Source organism: Microcaecilia unicolor, chromosome 7, assembly GCF_901765095.1.
Source record: "Microcaecilia unicolor chromosome 7, aMicUni1.1, whole genome shotgun sequence".
Taxonomy (NCBI): domain Eukaryota; kingdom Metazoa; phylum Chordata; class Amphibia; order Gymnophiona; family Siphonopidae; genus Microcaecilia; species Microcaecilia unicolor.
In genome coordinates this window covers 171,216,687-171,230,038 of record NC_044037.1, presented here as the reverse complement: position 1 = coordinate 171,230,038, position 13,352 = coordinate 171,216,687, and positions in this window count along the sequence as shown.

Here is a 13,352-nt window from a genome sequence, read left to right as displayed (position 1 = left end):
AAAACTTTTTTTGTGTGTTCTCTTATCCTCTTGTTTTTATACTTAATTTTAGTATTATATACAAATCACTATGCTATGTTTTGGGTTGTAAACAAAACAAGCAAAAGTGTCCCCCTAACAACAGTGCTGTTTACTATATTTATAAATGATCTGGAGAAAGGAACAACAAATGAGATAGTCAAATTTGTAGATGACACAAAATTATTCAAAAGTCATTAAGATAGTAGAGGATTGTGAAAAATTGTGCAAGGATCGTGTGAGAAAACTGGGCATTTAAATTACTTGAAATTTAAGGTCTCTTATTAAAGTGTGCTAAGCAGTGAGCGAGTGAATTAGCATAGGGTAACTGTTGCCATGCTGGCATGACCGTGTGCGCTAATTGACATGCTAACTGTACAGCCTGTTATGACACGAGAAATGAATGGGTTATGGGTCACTTATAGTGTGCTCTAAGTGTTGCAAATAGCAAAGATGCACTTATAGTTTATGGTTTATTAAACTTGATATATTACCTTTCTTGTTGCACATAGCAAAGCAGTTTACATTACAAACATCCAGAGATGAAACAATAGGAAAGGAGAGTTTGAAAAGTAGAGACAAAGAAATAGACTAAGATATCATGCTGTGATCTGCTACTCAGCTGTGGTAGGCTAAGTCTAAAGAAAAGCATACATTTTTTAAAGTGTAGTTTTAAATTTGAGAAAGAGAGCTCAAAGTATCATGCCACAGTATGGTGCTCACTACTGACTACAGTTGAAGAAAAAGATAGGTTTTGAGTGTAGTTTTAAATTTGATAAAAGAGGGCTTGTCGCAGGGTCAGTGGAAGTTGTAGAATTATGAGCACAGTCATGCACTATGGAATGGGTTAAAAGGCCAAAGATTGATAAGTCTGTATGACTCTGGAATCTATCAGAGATTGACGAGCCTGCAGGACTCTGGAATTTATGGTCTATTATGATACCCTTACGGGCAAGGCAGGCCTTGGGAAAGAAACTAGTGTAAACAAAAAGGGAGAATGTGGTCTAAACAGGTTTAGGAAAGCAGATGCTGGGAACCAGATAATATCTGTGAGAAGGATGATTTGCAGAAAAAGTCTTGTAAATCATTGTCTGAAACAAACGATATAAGCAGCAGAATTAGAGCAGTATTTCAGAGATGCAGACAGTGAATATCTCTTTAGGTAACTGTACTGATCTCTCATGAGAAACTATTAATTGTATCTGTACTTGGTAAGCAAATAAAAATACTTTCTCATCTGCACGTAGCCTTGGTTTCTTTTATCCTCCCAAATTGTGGATGGCTGGTATATGCTAATTTGGGAGGGGTACAAGAGGCCTAAAAATAAAGTGTGTTCCATAGGGAAGATGCAATAAAATAAAAAAGCAGATTGCCGAGTAGAATCTAAGGGGCCCTTTTACAAAGGCGTGTTAGGCGCTACGCATGTGCAGCACACGCCTATATGAGACTACCGCGTCCCCAGGCAGTAATTTTAGATTTGGTACACGCTCATAATGCCTGGATTATTTATTTCCTCCCATGCGTGTCATTTCCGGCGGTAATCGGCAGTTGGCGTGCACCAACTGGTCGCTGCGTGTATAATACATGAGCCCATACCACTAGATCAATGGGTGGTGTTAAGGGCTCAGGCCAGTTTTAGACGCGTGCCAGTTTCAGTTTTACCGCATTCCCTTTTCCTGTCCCATTAAAAAAAAAACCTTTTTTCCACATGCGGTAAAAAGTGGCCTGACATGCACCCAATACATGTGCCTACACTGCCACAGGCCACTTTTTACTGTGGCTTAGTAAAAGGACCCCTAAGTGAGCCTGAGAGACTGGTGGGATAAACAGGTGATAATCATGCAAAAGCACAGAAGGCTGGCTGAGGAGTGAAGGACAATCGTGTAAGCACTTTATTTTTTTATTTATAAGTAATTTTCAAATTTTACAAGGAGACTCTTGAACAGGAAAGATATGAATAAGGAGTAAAAGTTCTCATGAAAAAGAAAGCAAAAAAACCAAAGTACATAATTAATGCAAATCCAACTAATCCTACTCATATCTCACAAAGAAGTAAAGAAATATACAAAAAAAGAGAATGATATCTAAAGTCCACAATTAATGGCATGCAAGGCACAATTCAAAGAAATATTGTTACCAAAAAAAAAGAAAAAACAATTAGAAAGCCCAATCCAAGCTAATTATACTTTATGGAGTAGATGTAGTAAGTACCAAAGCGAGGAGAGGGGAAGGAGGAGTAACAATCAGATTAGAGTGCAAAAAAGTCACTAAGGGCCCTGTTTACTAAGCAGCGTTATTGGCGCGTTAACATTTTTAACGCACGTTAACCATGTACAATATCCCTATAGGTGCTTACATGGTTAGTGCGCGCTAAGTGTAGGTGCACTAAAAACACGCATCATAGTAAACGGGGCCCTAAATGTGCAGGATCAAAAAAATAAACATTTAACTGACTGAATTTTAATCACATATTTGCATGGAAAATTAAGCCAAAATATACCTCCTAGCTGCAAAACACATTGACATAATTTCAAAAAAACTTGATGTCTCCGCTGGGTTTGTCTGGAGACATCGTGTACGCATTTTAAACTGGACTTATATAGAACAGCCCCTCCATGCCCATCTTCAAATCCTTGCTCAAAGCCCACCTCTTCAATGTCGCCTTCGGCACCTAACCATTATACCTCTATTCAGGAAATCTAGACTGCCCCAATTTGTTTGACTGCACATTTTGTCCATTAGATTGTAAGCTCCGTTGAGCAGGAACTGTCCTTCTTTGTTAAACTGTACAGCGCTGCGTAACCCTTGTAGCGCTTTAGAAGTGTTAAGTAGTAGTAGTAGTGATGTTGGATTAGTAGTGATGTAAACATGATCATATTTTTTGGTTTGACAGAGAATCCTAACAGCAGTATTTTGAACTTTCACATGCTTGGTTCGGTAAGAGGGAATACCAGAGTAAGTGACATTGCAATAATCTAATTGTGATACCACCAAAGCATATAGTAGAGTCAGTTGAGAGATTTGATCTGAATAATGTGCTACCCTGACTTGCCAAAGGGTGAAAAATATTTTCTCACCACAAGTGCATCTGCACTGCCAGTACACTTACTGTGCAATGGCTGTATGAGAACATGCTGATAACACCCCCAACACGTAATACACAGGCTCTGCCCTTACTACATGGTAAGTACATTAATTATCATGTAGTAAGTGCAATACATTACCACGCTTTACTATAAAAGCCACTTAATATGGACCAGTGCCAAGTGATGTACATAAGGAAAAATAATTCCAATTACAGATACAAAATCACCATTCAAGAAAAAAATCTTGGAGTCATTGTGGTAAGTTACCTGTTGAAATTTTCAGCCTAGTGTGTTGCAGTTTCTACAAAAAAAACAAAAGCAAAACAACAAATAGAGTATTAGGGATTAATTTAAAAGGGATGGAAAGCAAAATTATGCCTTTATATTAGGGGTTCTTAGCCCAGTCCTTGGAGCACATAGCCAGTCAGGTTTTCAGGATGCCCACAATGAATATGCATGAGACAGATTTGCATGCCCTACCTCCATGGTATGCACATTTATCTCATTCATATTCATTGTGGGTATCCTGAAAACCTGACTGGCTAGGTGTGTCCCAAGGACTGGATTGAGAACCTCTGCTCTATGTAGATCCATGTTCTGTAGTACTGGGTGCAGGTCTGATCACCCCATCTCAAAGAGGGTATACAGAACCACAACAGTGACAAAAATGAATGGGATGGAACATCGTTCCTATGATATAAGGCTAAATAGGTTAGGACCTTTTAGCTTTAAAAGAAAATAACTGAAAATGGATATGATAGAAGTTTATAAAACTATGAGTGGATGGAATTTTTAAATAGGGAATAATTGTTTAACTTTAACCAGTGAAACAACAATTAAAAAAAAAAAGGCACTCCATGAAGCTAACAGCCAGTAGATTGAAAACTAGTCATAGAGAGCAATGGAATCTGTGCAGTGGACTAGCATAATGGGATTCAAAATAGGCTTGAAGAAGTTCCTGGAGGAAGAGCCTATAAAAAAATTATTAGCCAGGTAGACTTAGGAATGACCTCACTTATCCCTGAATATGAGCTATCAGACATTTGATCTACTTTTAGGATCTGTCAAGTACTTGTAACATAGTATATGACGGCACCCAGGCTGAGCCACTGTCAGAGACACGATACTAGCCATGATGGACCTTTGTTGGACTCAGTGTGGCTTTCCTTATTTGGTCAAAACCATGTCAGTCCTTCCCATCAGTTCTAGTTCTAGATTATCCTATGCAGGAGCGGGAGTGGCTGGTAATCACAGCTTATTTATATCGAGGGTAATTTTTAAACCCTTCTATTTATTTAAGAAGCCTAACTGAACACAACGTCTTTTAACAGTTGCTACTTCTTCATACTTGGGCACCAGACAAACTCAAGCCCACCACAAAAGGGCAGACTGACCATTCGGACAACCGGGCAGTGCCCAAGGGCCTAAAGGCTCTAGGGGGCCCAGAAGCTCTCCTCCCCCCACCGCTGCCACACACTACAGCCCCCCCCCCCCCCCCGAGCCTCAGTGGGCTCTCCCCAGTGGCCTCTGCGGGGGCAGGAAAGAACAATACTCTTTCCTGCCCCCTGCCACTATTCAGTCCAGTGCCATTTTATTTTATTTTTGTTACATTTGTACCCTGCGCTTTCCCGCTCATGGCAGGCTCAATGTGGCTTACATGGGGCAATGGAGGGTTAAGTGACTTGCCCAGAGTCACAAGGAGCTGCCTGTGCCTGAAGTGGGAATCGAACTCAGTTCCTCAGGACCAAAGTCCACCACCCTAACCACTAGGCCACTCCTCCGTGTTTTAAAAATGGCTGCTGAGACTCCCTGCAGCAGTCTCACGAGACTGTCGAGACCTGTGAGACTACTGTGGGAAGTCTTGGCACACATTTTAAGAACACAGTGGCATCAGGCAGAATAGCGCTACTGGGCAGGAAAGAGAGGGGTTCTTCCCTGCCCCTAAAGAAGCCGCTAGACCACCAGGGCTCATCAAGGTAGGTCTAGAAAGGGTCTACTGAGGTTCAGGGAACTGTAGTGTGCGGGAAGGGGTAGACAGCTGCAGCGGTAGGAGGGATGGCGGGCAGCAGCCAGAGGGGGCCCAATGACCTTTACTGCCCAGGGGCCCAGATCACTGTCAGTCCACCGCTGTCACCACGTATGCAATGATAATGCAGAACTGTTTTTGCATTCAGACAAAATGTGTTGAATGGCCAACCAAAGAAGCACATCAAATAGCTTAGCTTCGGTCTTCTGCAACAAATGGGGCAGAGCCGCTGACCTTAAAATGAAGTAACAGCAGTTAGAAGAGGTTGTGTTACAAAGTTTCGGAGAGCATGGGCTCCATAGGATACATATTGTTCTTTGTGTGCTGAATACCTTTTCAACGTCTAAGCATCCTGCTTGTGTAGTTGAGCTCTGTAGGGGTGAGGGGAAGCTTGCTTCTGAAATATTTGAGCTGTTTTGGTGTTGTGTGTATTTCAGGCAGAGGGCCTTACACATTGTATTACTTTGTTGCGTATTTCTACATTCTGGAGTTTATATATGTGATGATATTGTAGTGTTGAATATTGAATAAAACAAATTTAATTGGGGGGGGGGGGGGGGGAGCCTCACTGAAAATTCTTCTCTGCATTTATAATTGTATATATAAACATTTGGACACATGTTGGTTTTATGTACTAGCTGTTTCTTATTCCCTGCAGTTTGGTGCTTTGTTTCCTGACTAGTTATTTTTTGTTTGCTTTGTGTGTATGTGTGTATATCATTGCTTCAGTTTCCACATTGATTCTTATGGAGTCAGGGCAAATAAATGTGTCAGAGAGTATGCTAGTGAGGTGATATGAAGATGGAAGTTGTGAGCTGGTTTCTTTTTTCCTAGAAATTATTTTATGTATATATTAAAAATGCATGACCACCCTTCACAACTACAGTTCAGGGCAGTTTACAAAAGAGAGTATAAAAATGTGGTGCAGCATTTTAGAAAGGATGTAGAGAGGTGTGGTAGCCGTGTTGGTCCACTCTTAAAGGTTATCAATAGAAATCAAACAAAATAAAACATGGAAAAGAAAATAAGATGATACCTTTTTTATTGGACATAACTTAATACATTTCTTGATTAGCTTTCGAAGGTTGCCTTTCTTCGTCAGATCGGAAATAAGCAAATGTGGTAGCAGATAGTATAATATAAGAGAAACATCAAAGCATTACTTTGACAGTCTGACAGAGTGGGAGGGTGGGGTATGCATGGGGATGTAGAAATTGGAATTCAGTTGTCTAGGTCAAGATGTCTCAAGTTCTGCTAGTATTTTAGAGCAAGTTCTGCTGATATACAACCTGTTCTAAGATACATGTGGGCTCATTTTCAAATGAGAAATACATCTAAAAAGTGGCATAAAGCAGCATTTGGACGTTTTTCTCACAAAAAGTCCAAATTAGTATTTTCAAAACCTATTTTTAGACGTTTTTCTATGAAATCTGTCAGAAGTACGTCCAAATCTTAAGGGGGTGTTTCAGGGGTGTGTTCAGGGCAGGATTTGCATTCCTAAGACGTTTTTCAGTCATAATGGAACAAAACAAAAACGTCCAGGACTAAAACGAAGACGTTTTGAGCTAGACCTGTTTTTATAACGAATAAGGCACAAAAAGGTGCTCTAAATAACCAGATGACCTCCCCTTATTCCCCCAGTGGTCACTAACCCCCAAAATACCCCCTCCCACCCCCAAAAATATTACTTGCCAGCCTCTATGCCAACCTCAGATGTTATATTCAGGTCCATTAGAATAGCATGCATGTCTCTGGAGTAGTCTAATAGTGGTGCAGTGCATTGCAGACAGGTGGACCCAGGCTCCTACCTCCCCCTACCTGTTATACTTGTGGAGGATACTTGTGGAGGAAACTGTGAACTCTCCAAAACTCACCAGAAACCCATTGTAACCACATATAGTTGCCCACTTCACCCACAAGGGCTATGGTAGTGGTGTACAGTTGGGGATATTGGGTTGGGGGGCTCAGCAGACAAGGTAAGGGAGCAATGGTGAGATGTGTACCTGGGAGCATTTTATGAAGACCACTGCAGTGCCATCTAGTGTGCCCTATTGCTGTCTTGGGATGTCAGGGAGACCAGTGTACTAAAAATGCTGGCTCCTTCTACAGCCCAATGGCTTGATTTTGTGGGTTTTTGCACTTGGACTTTTTTTTTTTTTTTTTTTTTTTCGAAAATGGACCAAAAAATGTCCAATTCACAAAACAGTATTTAAAAAAAAAAAAGATAGATGTTTTTCTTTTTCGAAAATGACCTTCTTTCCTATTTAGATTTTGGATGTTTTGCAAAGTCGGACTTACATCATATCGAAAATGCCACTCATGGTGAACTAGATATTTATGCACCAGTTATGTGCAGCAGGGTCATCCCTTTCAGAAATATAACTGTCTTAATGTAAACAGTGGGTTAAAAATATATTTTTGCCTGGGGTCCGGGGTTTTCTTGAGGGGAGGGCTCGGCTTCCAGAAGGCATTGGTGGCCAGTGCTGTCTCCTGTGGTGGCTCCAGTGCCAGTTGGGAGTCTCTGGGGGAAGCCACAAGTCCCTGCTGCCTGCCGCAGCGCTGCCTGGCCATTTTATGCTGTCTCTGGGCTGGGAGCACTGAGAGAATGGGCAGCCTGCAAGAGGGGGCTTTGAGCATGCATGATTTTTTGCACATACGCAGTAGCACTCCTGGGCCAGCAATAGGCCCAAAGTGAAGCCAGGTCCTAAATTTGAGAGGCGCCCCGGCAAGGCTCCATGGGCAACCCAGTAAATCGCTGTGTTTACTTACTACCACGGAGGGTCCTCCAGGACCTGGACTGGTGGTAGAGGTCAAGTGAGGACCCTGTGGTGAACCAGATAAGGAGTCTGGTAGCCCAAGATTTTATTTAGTTTGGTTTTAAAATGTGTTTTTTGGTTTTCATGGGCTGGTGTTTTAAGGGTTAATTTTTGGAGGAATCTGATGGTAGTTGTGGGTTCCTGAGAACCTCTTTAGGTGTGCTAGTGCTTTGAAACTTTTTGCAAAAATTATTTTGGGGGTGAAACTAGAAGGTTTTGGTTTCGGGCAGTTCCGAGCTTTACATTTTTTTTTTTTTTTTTAGCAAGTATCGCTTGGTGATGTGCATGGGGTGATGCAGAATTTTATTACAGTGGATGTCTCTGGTTTATGGGGGTTTTGAGAGTAATTTATAAGAAAAATGTGTGAGCATCTTTAAATCTGTGTTAAAATGTACAAAAAAAAGTACAGTATGTGTGGTTTGACAGCATTAGAGGTTGTAGGACATTTTGAACAAATTTCTTAGTAATTTTTATGGTATTTTTATTAAAATTCAACTTTTCTATTCTCTATGGAGAATTTCTCTTTCAGAATGGAGATTGTGGAAAGTTCAGTGGGTCCATGTTTCAAAACATTCTGTGATCTGAGACCTGATTGGCTAGCGGAGGCTGTTGATGTGATCAGAATCACCATCTCCCTCAGCAACAGCCAGGGCCGGTCTTAGGCCGAGGTGACCGAGGCGGCCGCATAGGGCCTCGTGCTTAAGGGGGCCCCGCGCGGCGCGCCTCAGTCAGCCTGAGCCTCCTCAGTTCCATCCCTGGCGCTTTAAATTTACCTCGCTCTGCCTCCGACATCTGCGCAGCATCAGTGAAAGTGCTGCCTGTCTGACGTCTCTACACCAGCCTTCCCTTCGCTTGTTCGTTCCCTCTGTGTCCCGCCCTCGAGGAAATGACGTCAGAAGAAGGCAGAGCACTGAGGGAACGAACGAGCGAAGGGAAGGCTGGTGGAGAGACGTCAGACAGGCAGCACTTTCACTGACGCTGCGCAGACGTTGGAGGCGGAGCGAGGTAAATTTAAATAGTTGAACTAGAAGAGAGAAGAGGGCGGGCAGGTGGACATGGGAGCGGGAGGAATGGGGAAAGAGGAGCATTGACAAGGATGGACATGGATGGGAGGACAGGGCCCAGGGAGAGAGGATTAATTGCTGGACATGGAGGGGAGGGAGGAGAATTGCTGGATATGGATAGATGGAGGGGGGCAGGGGAGAGATGAGCATCGATGGACATGGATAGAGGGCAGGGCCCAGGGAGAGAGGAGAAATTGCTGGGCATGGAGGGGAGGGCAGGGGAGAGAGGAGAATTGCTGGATATGGATGGATGGAGGAGGGAAGGGGAGAGAGGAGCATCAATGGACAAGGATGGACATGGATGGGAGGGCAGGGCTCAGGGAGAGAGAGAAATTGTTGGACATGGAGGGGAGGGCAGGGGAGAGAGGAGAAATGTTGGGCAGGAATGGAGGGAAGGAAAGACAAACAAAGGAAGGAGGTGCACATGGATGGAGGGGAAGGGAGAGAGGAGAAATGCTGGACATGGATGTAGGGGAGGGGAGGAAAGTAGATGCACATGGATGGAGGGGAGTGAGGAAAAATGCTGGATATGGATGGAGGGAAAATTGTTGAATTTAAGGGCTGGATCGGAACACTTTGAAGGCAGATGCTGAAACTGGAGAAAGGATAGGAACAGGGCTACAGATGGTAGACAGGACACATAAGGACACAGGAGGATGGTGGACATGGTGAGAGACAAAATATCAAATGGAAAGAAGACACTGCATAAACAGAAGACACTGGGACCAAAGCGAATAGAAAAACTAAATGATCAGACAACAAAGGTAGAAAAAAAGTATTTTATTCAGAATTTATTAATTGGAATATGTCAGCTTTAAGAAATGTGCATCTGTGGTATTTTGCATGTAAGTTTCAATTTTTCTAGTATTGCTGCATGCTGAGTCTGACTTCTTGAGGTAACTTTCCAGTTCAGTATTTTGCCTTCATATCTGTTGTGTCATGTGTTTTTCATATGTGATCAAGGTGCAGTATCCTGCTAGCGTGTAGTATTTGCAGCCCTTTTTGGGGTTTTTTTCACGAGGTAATGTATTGCTGTTTTAGAGCCTGGTGTAATTACAGTTCTGCCTTTCCACGCATAAGGTTATAGCTCGTCCTGTCCTTGGAATTAGTGCTTATGGTTTGGTAAGGTTATGAGTGTGTTTTTGCACAAGTTTGTGCATAGTGTTTTGCAGTGGAGAGATTGTGTGTCCGCACCTCTGACCTCACGGGGTTATGAGAATTGGAACTACTAATTGTAGTGGACTTGAACTGAATAATTTCGGGGGGGGGGGGGGTTCATGATAGCATTATGCTTATTATTTCAATCAGTTTTTCTGTACGTTTAGCCTCATTTGTCTTTATTTGAAATTTCATAAATAAAAAATTTTCTAAAAATTGAATAATCTTATCAATGGGGTAGAGCTGGGGTGGGGGCAGGGCTAGGGCAGGGGCGGGGCTAGAATGGGGCCCCACCAAATTGGTCTGCACAGGGCCCCGCACTTGCTAAGACCGGCCCTGGCAACAGCTTGCCTGGCAGTGTGGAGTGGGGCTGAAGGCACCGAAGAGTGAGGACAAGTGTGAGAGAGCCCTGACTATGTGACAGTTTCTGAGCCAGAAAGTGTTTGAAAGTTAGTTTTTTTCCAAGTGCTTAAGTACACAGTAAAGGTAAAGTGAGCTGGAAGTGAAAGGTGTGGGATTTGTTCAAGAAAAATCTGAAAACTGATTTCTTATTACTTGTTGTTTGAAAGTTTTGTAATTAAGACTGAGGGCATGAATCCAACTGTGTGACTGTGTGAAACAGGTTTATTTAAGCTTACTTTATTTTTTGTCTATTAGATTGTAAGCTCTTTGAGCAGGGACTGTCTTTCTTCTATGTTTGTGCAGCGCTGCGTATGCCTTGTAGCGCTATAGAAATGCTAAATAGTAGTAGTAGTAGTAAGTGGATTAGCCCCAGTTAAGTCCCAAGGGAAACTGGTCTACAAGGCTTAAGGTTGGGCCTGAAGTAAAACAGCTTGTATGTTATGCATGGTTTGCTAGTGTAACAGTTTGCATCCTTTTTGGGAGACTGAGTTGTGTTGGGCAGTGTGACTGCAGTGTTCAAAGAAGAGTGCCGTTCTTTAGTTAGGGTATACAGTGAAAATAAGATAATTATTTAGGGTTGCAAAATTAACATTTATTTTCTCATTTAGGAAGTCCCACTGGCTAGGGCTGTTCTTGATGATAGAAAGAAAGTCTTTTTATTGATTTGTTTTAAAGTGTGAGGCAATAGGTTCTAAAGCTGGAAGAAAACAATTGAGCTCCAATGGTCAAGCAAGGTGAAGAAAATAAGAACAAAGAGAGACCAAAGTAAAGATAAGTCTGTATCTCTACATTGAGAAGTCACTGAGTTTAGTCAAACTTACCTTTTCTAGAGATTGATTCTGGGTGTCTGCACCTGGAAAACATAAAACAGATCTCAAAGAATCAATTCTTAATATATACACTACAAAAGAGAGTTATAGAGTAAAAGAAAGGAAATGAGACCACTTGGTTAATACTTATCTGATGAGTCATGTTGTTTCAGAACAGTATTGCTGTGCCTGTTAAAGAGATTTGAATTGTTAGTTAAATTGTTCTACCAGAAGAAATATTTGAATGTCAGTTTATGCAACAAAAGAATCAATTTTGTTAGCTTTAACTCATTTTCTATACCCCAAATTGGATTTAAATAAACAAAACAACTTATACTTTACCATCTGTCTAGTTACTGGGTCTCAAAATCCTTTGTTTCCATCTCTTTCTTTAGGTTATAACAGGGGCATAGCCAGTCTTCGGTGGGAGGGGGGTCCAGAGCCTGAGGTGAGGGGGCACATTTTAGCCCCCCCCCCTGCCATTGCCGACCCCACCACCACCCCCAACTTTGCCCCCCCTGCCGACGACCCTCTTGACCCCCTCTCCCACCACCAACCCGCCGTCGCCTACCTTTGCTGGCGGGGGACCCCAACCCCCGCCAGCCAAGGTCCTCTTCTTCTCGCAAAAGGCTTCCTTCTGTTTCTGATGTCCTGCATGTTGTACGTGCAGGACGTCAGAAACAGAAGGAAGCCTTTTGCGAGAAGAAGAGGACCTCAGCTGGCGGGGGTTGGGGTCCCCCGCCAGCAAAGGCAGGCAATGGCGATGGTGGGTTGGTGGCGGGAGGGGGGGGGGTCGAGAGGGTCATCGGCAGGGGGGTCCAGGGCCAAATCTACGGGGGTCCAGGCCCCCCTGGCCCCACGTAGCTACGCCACTGGGTTAGAACTTTGGAGACAAGGTTAGTTTAAATGTCTCTGAGCTCAGAGGTGTACTGTGAACTTGAGGTATTTCAGCCATAGTTAATGAATGGTAAAGCTCACAGGGATCTCAGACTCAGCAGTTTCATTAAATATCAATGAGTACAACACAGTAACCTAAACATGTACGTGCCGGTATATGTTAGCTATTTTAGAAACATACATACCTATGTTTTATGATGCTGTCACATAGCCCATTATCCTTGGCCTGTATCGCTTTTGTGTGGGGGTGGAAGGGACAAGAAACACTAAGCGTTTAAAGGGGCAACTTCCAGAATCCCTCCAGTGCAGTGCTACACCAAACAAGCATTTATTATATCTGAAACCTAGATGCCTGTGAAGCAGGTGTATCCTGATGCATCTTTTTGGACATAGGTGTGCATTCCCCTTCTGAACTGGGAATCACATGTTTATTTTCTGGCCCTGCCCCCAAACACACCCTTGCCATTTGCATATCCCAGCATTCTAAAATTGGGATTTAGCTGTGTATGCAATATACACATCTAAAACAAGCACAATAACAAACATCACAATCACATAGAACCAACACAAACTCCAATCATGCTTCAGAAACCTGCTGAAAAACAAGGTCTTACATTTTTTAAATTTCAAAAAATGTGGTTCATATCTTACAGAGGAAGCACATTCCAAAGTAAAAGGGCTAAGACCGTGAAATATGAACGAAAGGAATATTGAGACATAACAATTGAGAAGGGCAAATACTGCATGAAGGAAGATATGGTATGAGCCCATATGATAGAGAAGCGGATTGCTCAGTAGATAGACTCAATGGGTTAGTGAAAGCATCTTAAACTTAGTCCAGCAGCCAGTGTTCTGAATCAAGTAATGGAGAAATATGGTAAATTTTCTTTGCTCCTCACAATAATTAGATTGTCATGCTCTGGGTAAGTTGAAGATGCTTCAGAGCAAGCTGGGTAAGACCATAGTAAAGTGCATTGCACTAGTCAAGTTTTGAGATAATCAGGGAACACAATGTTTTAAAATCTGAAATTAATAACCAATGACTAAAAGATCTAATTCTGCAGGGAGCCAACATG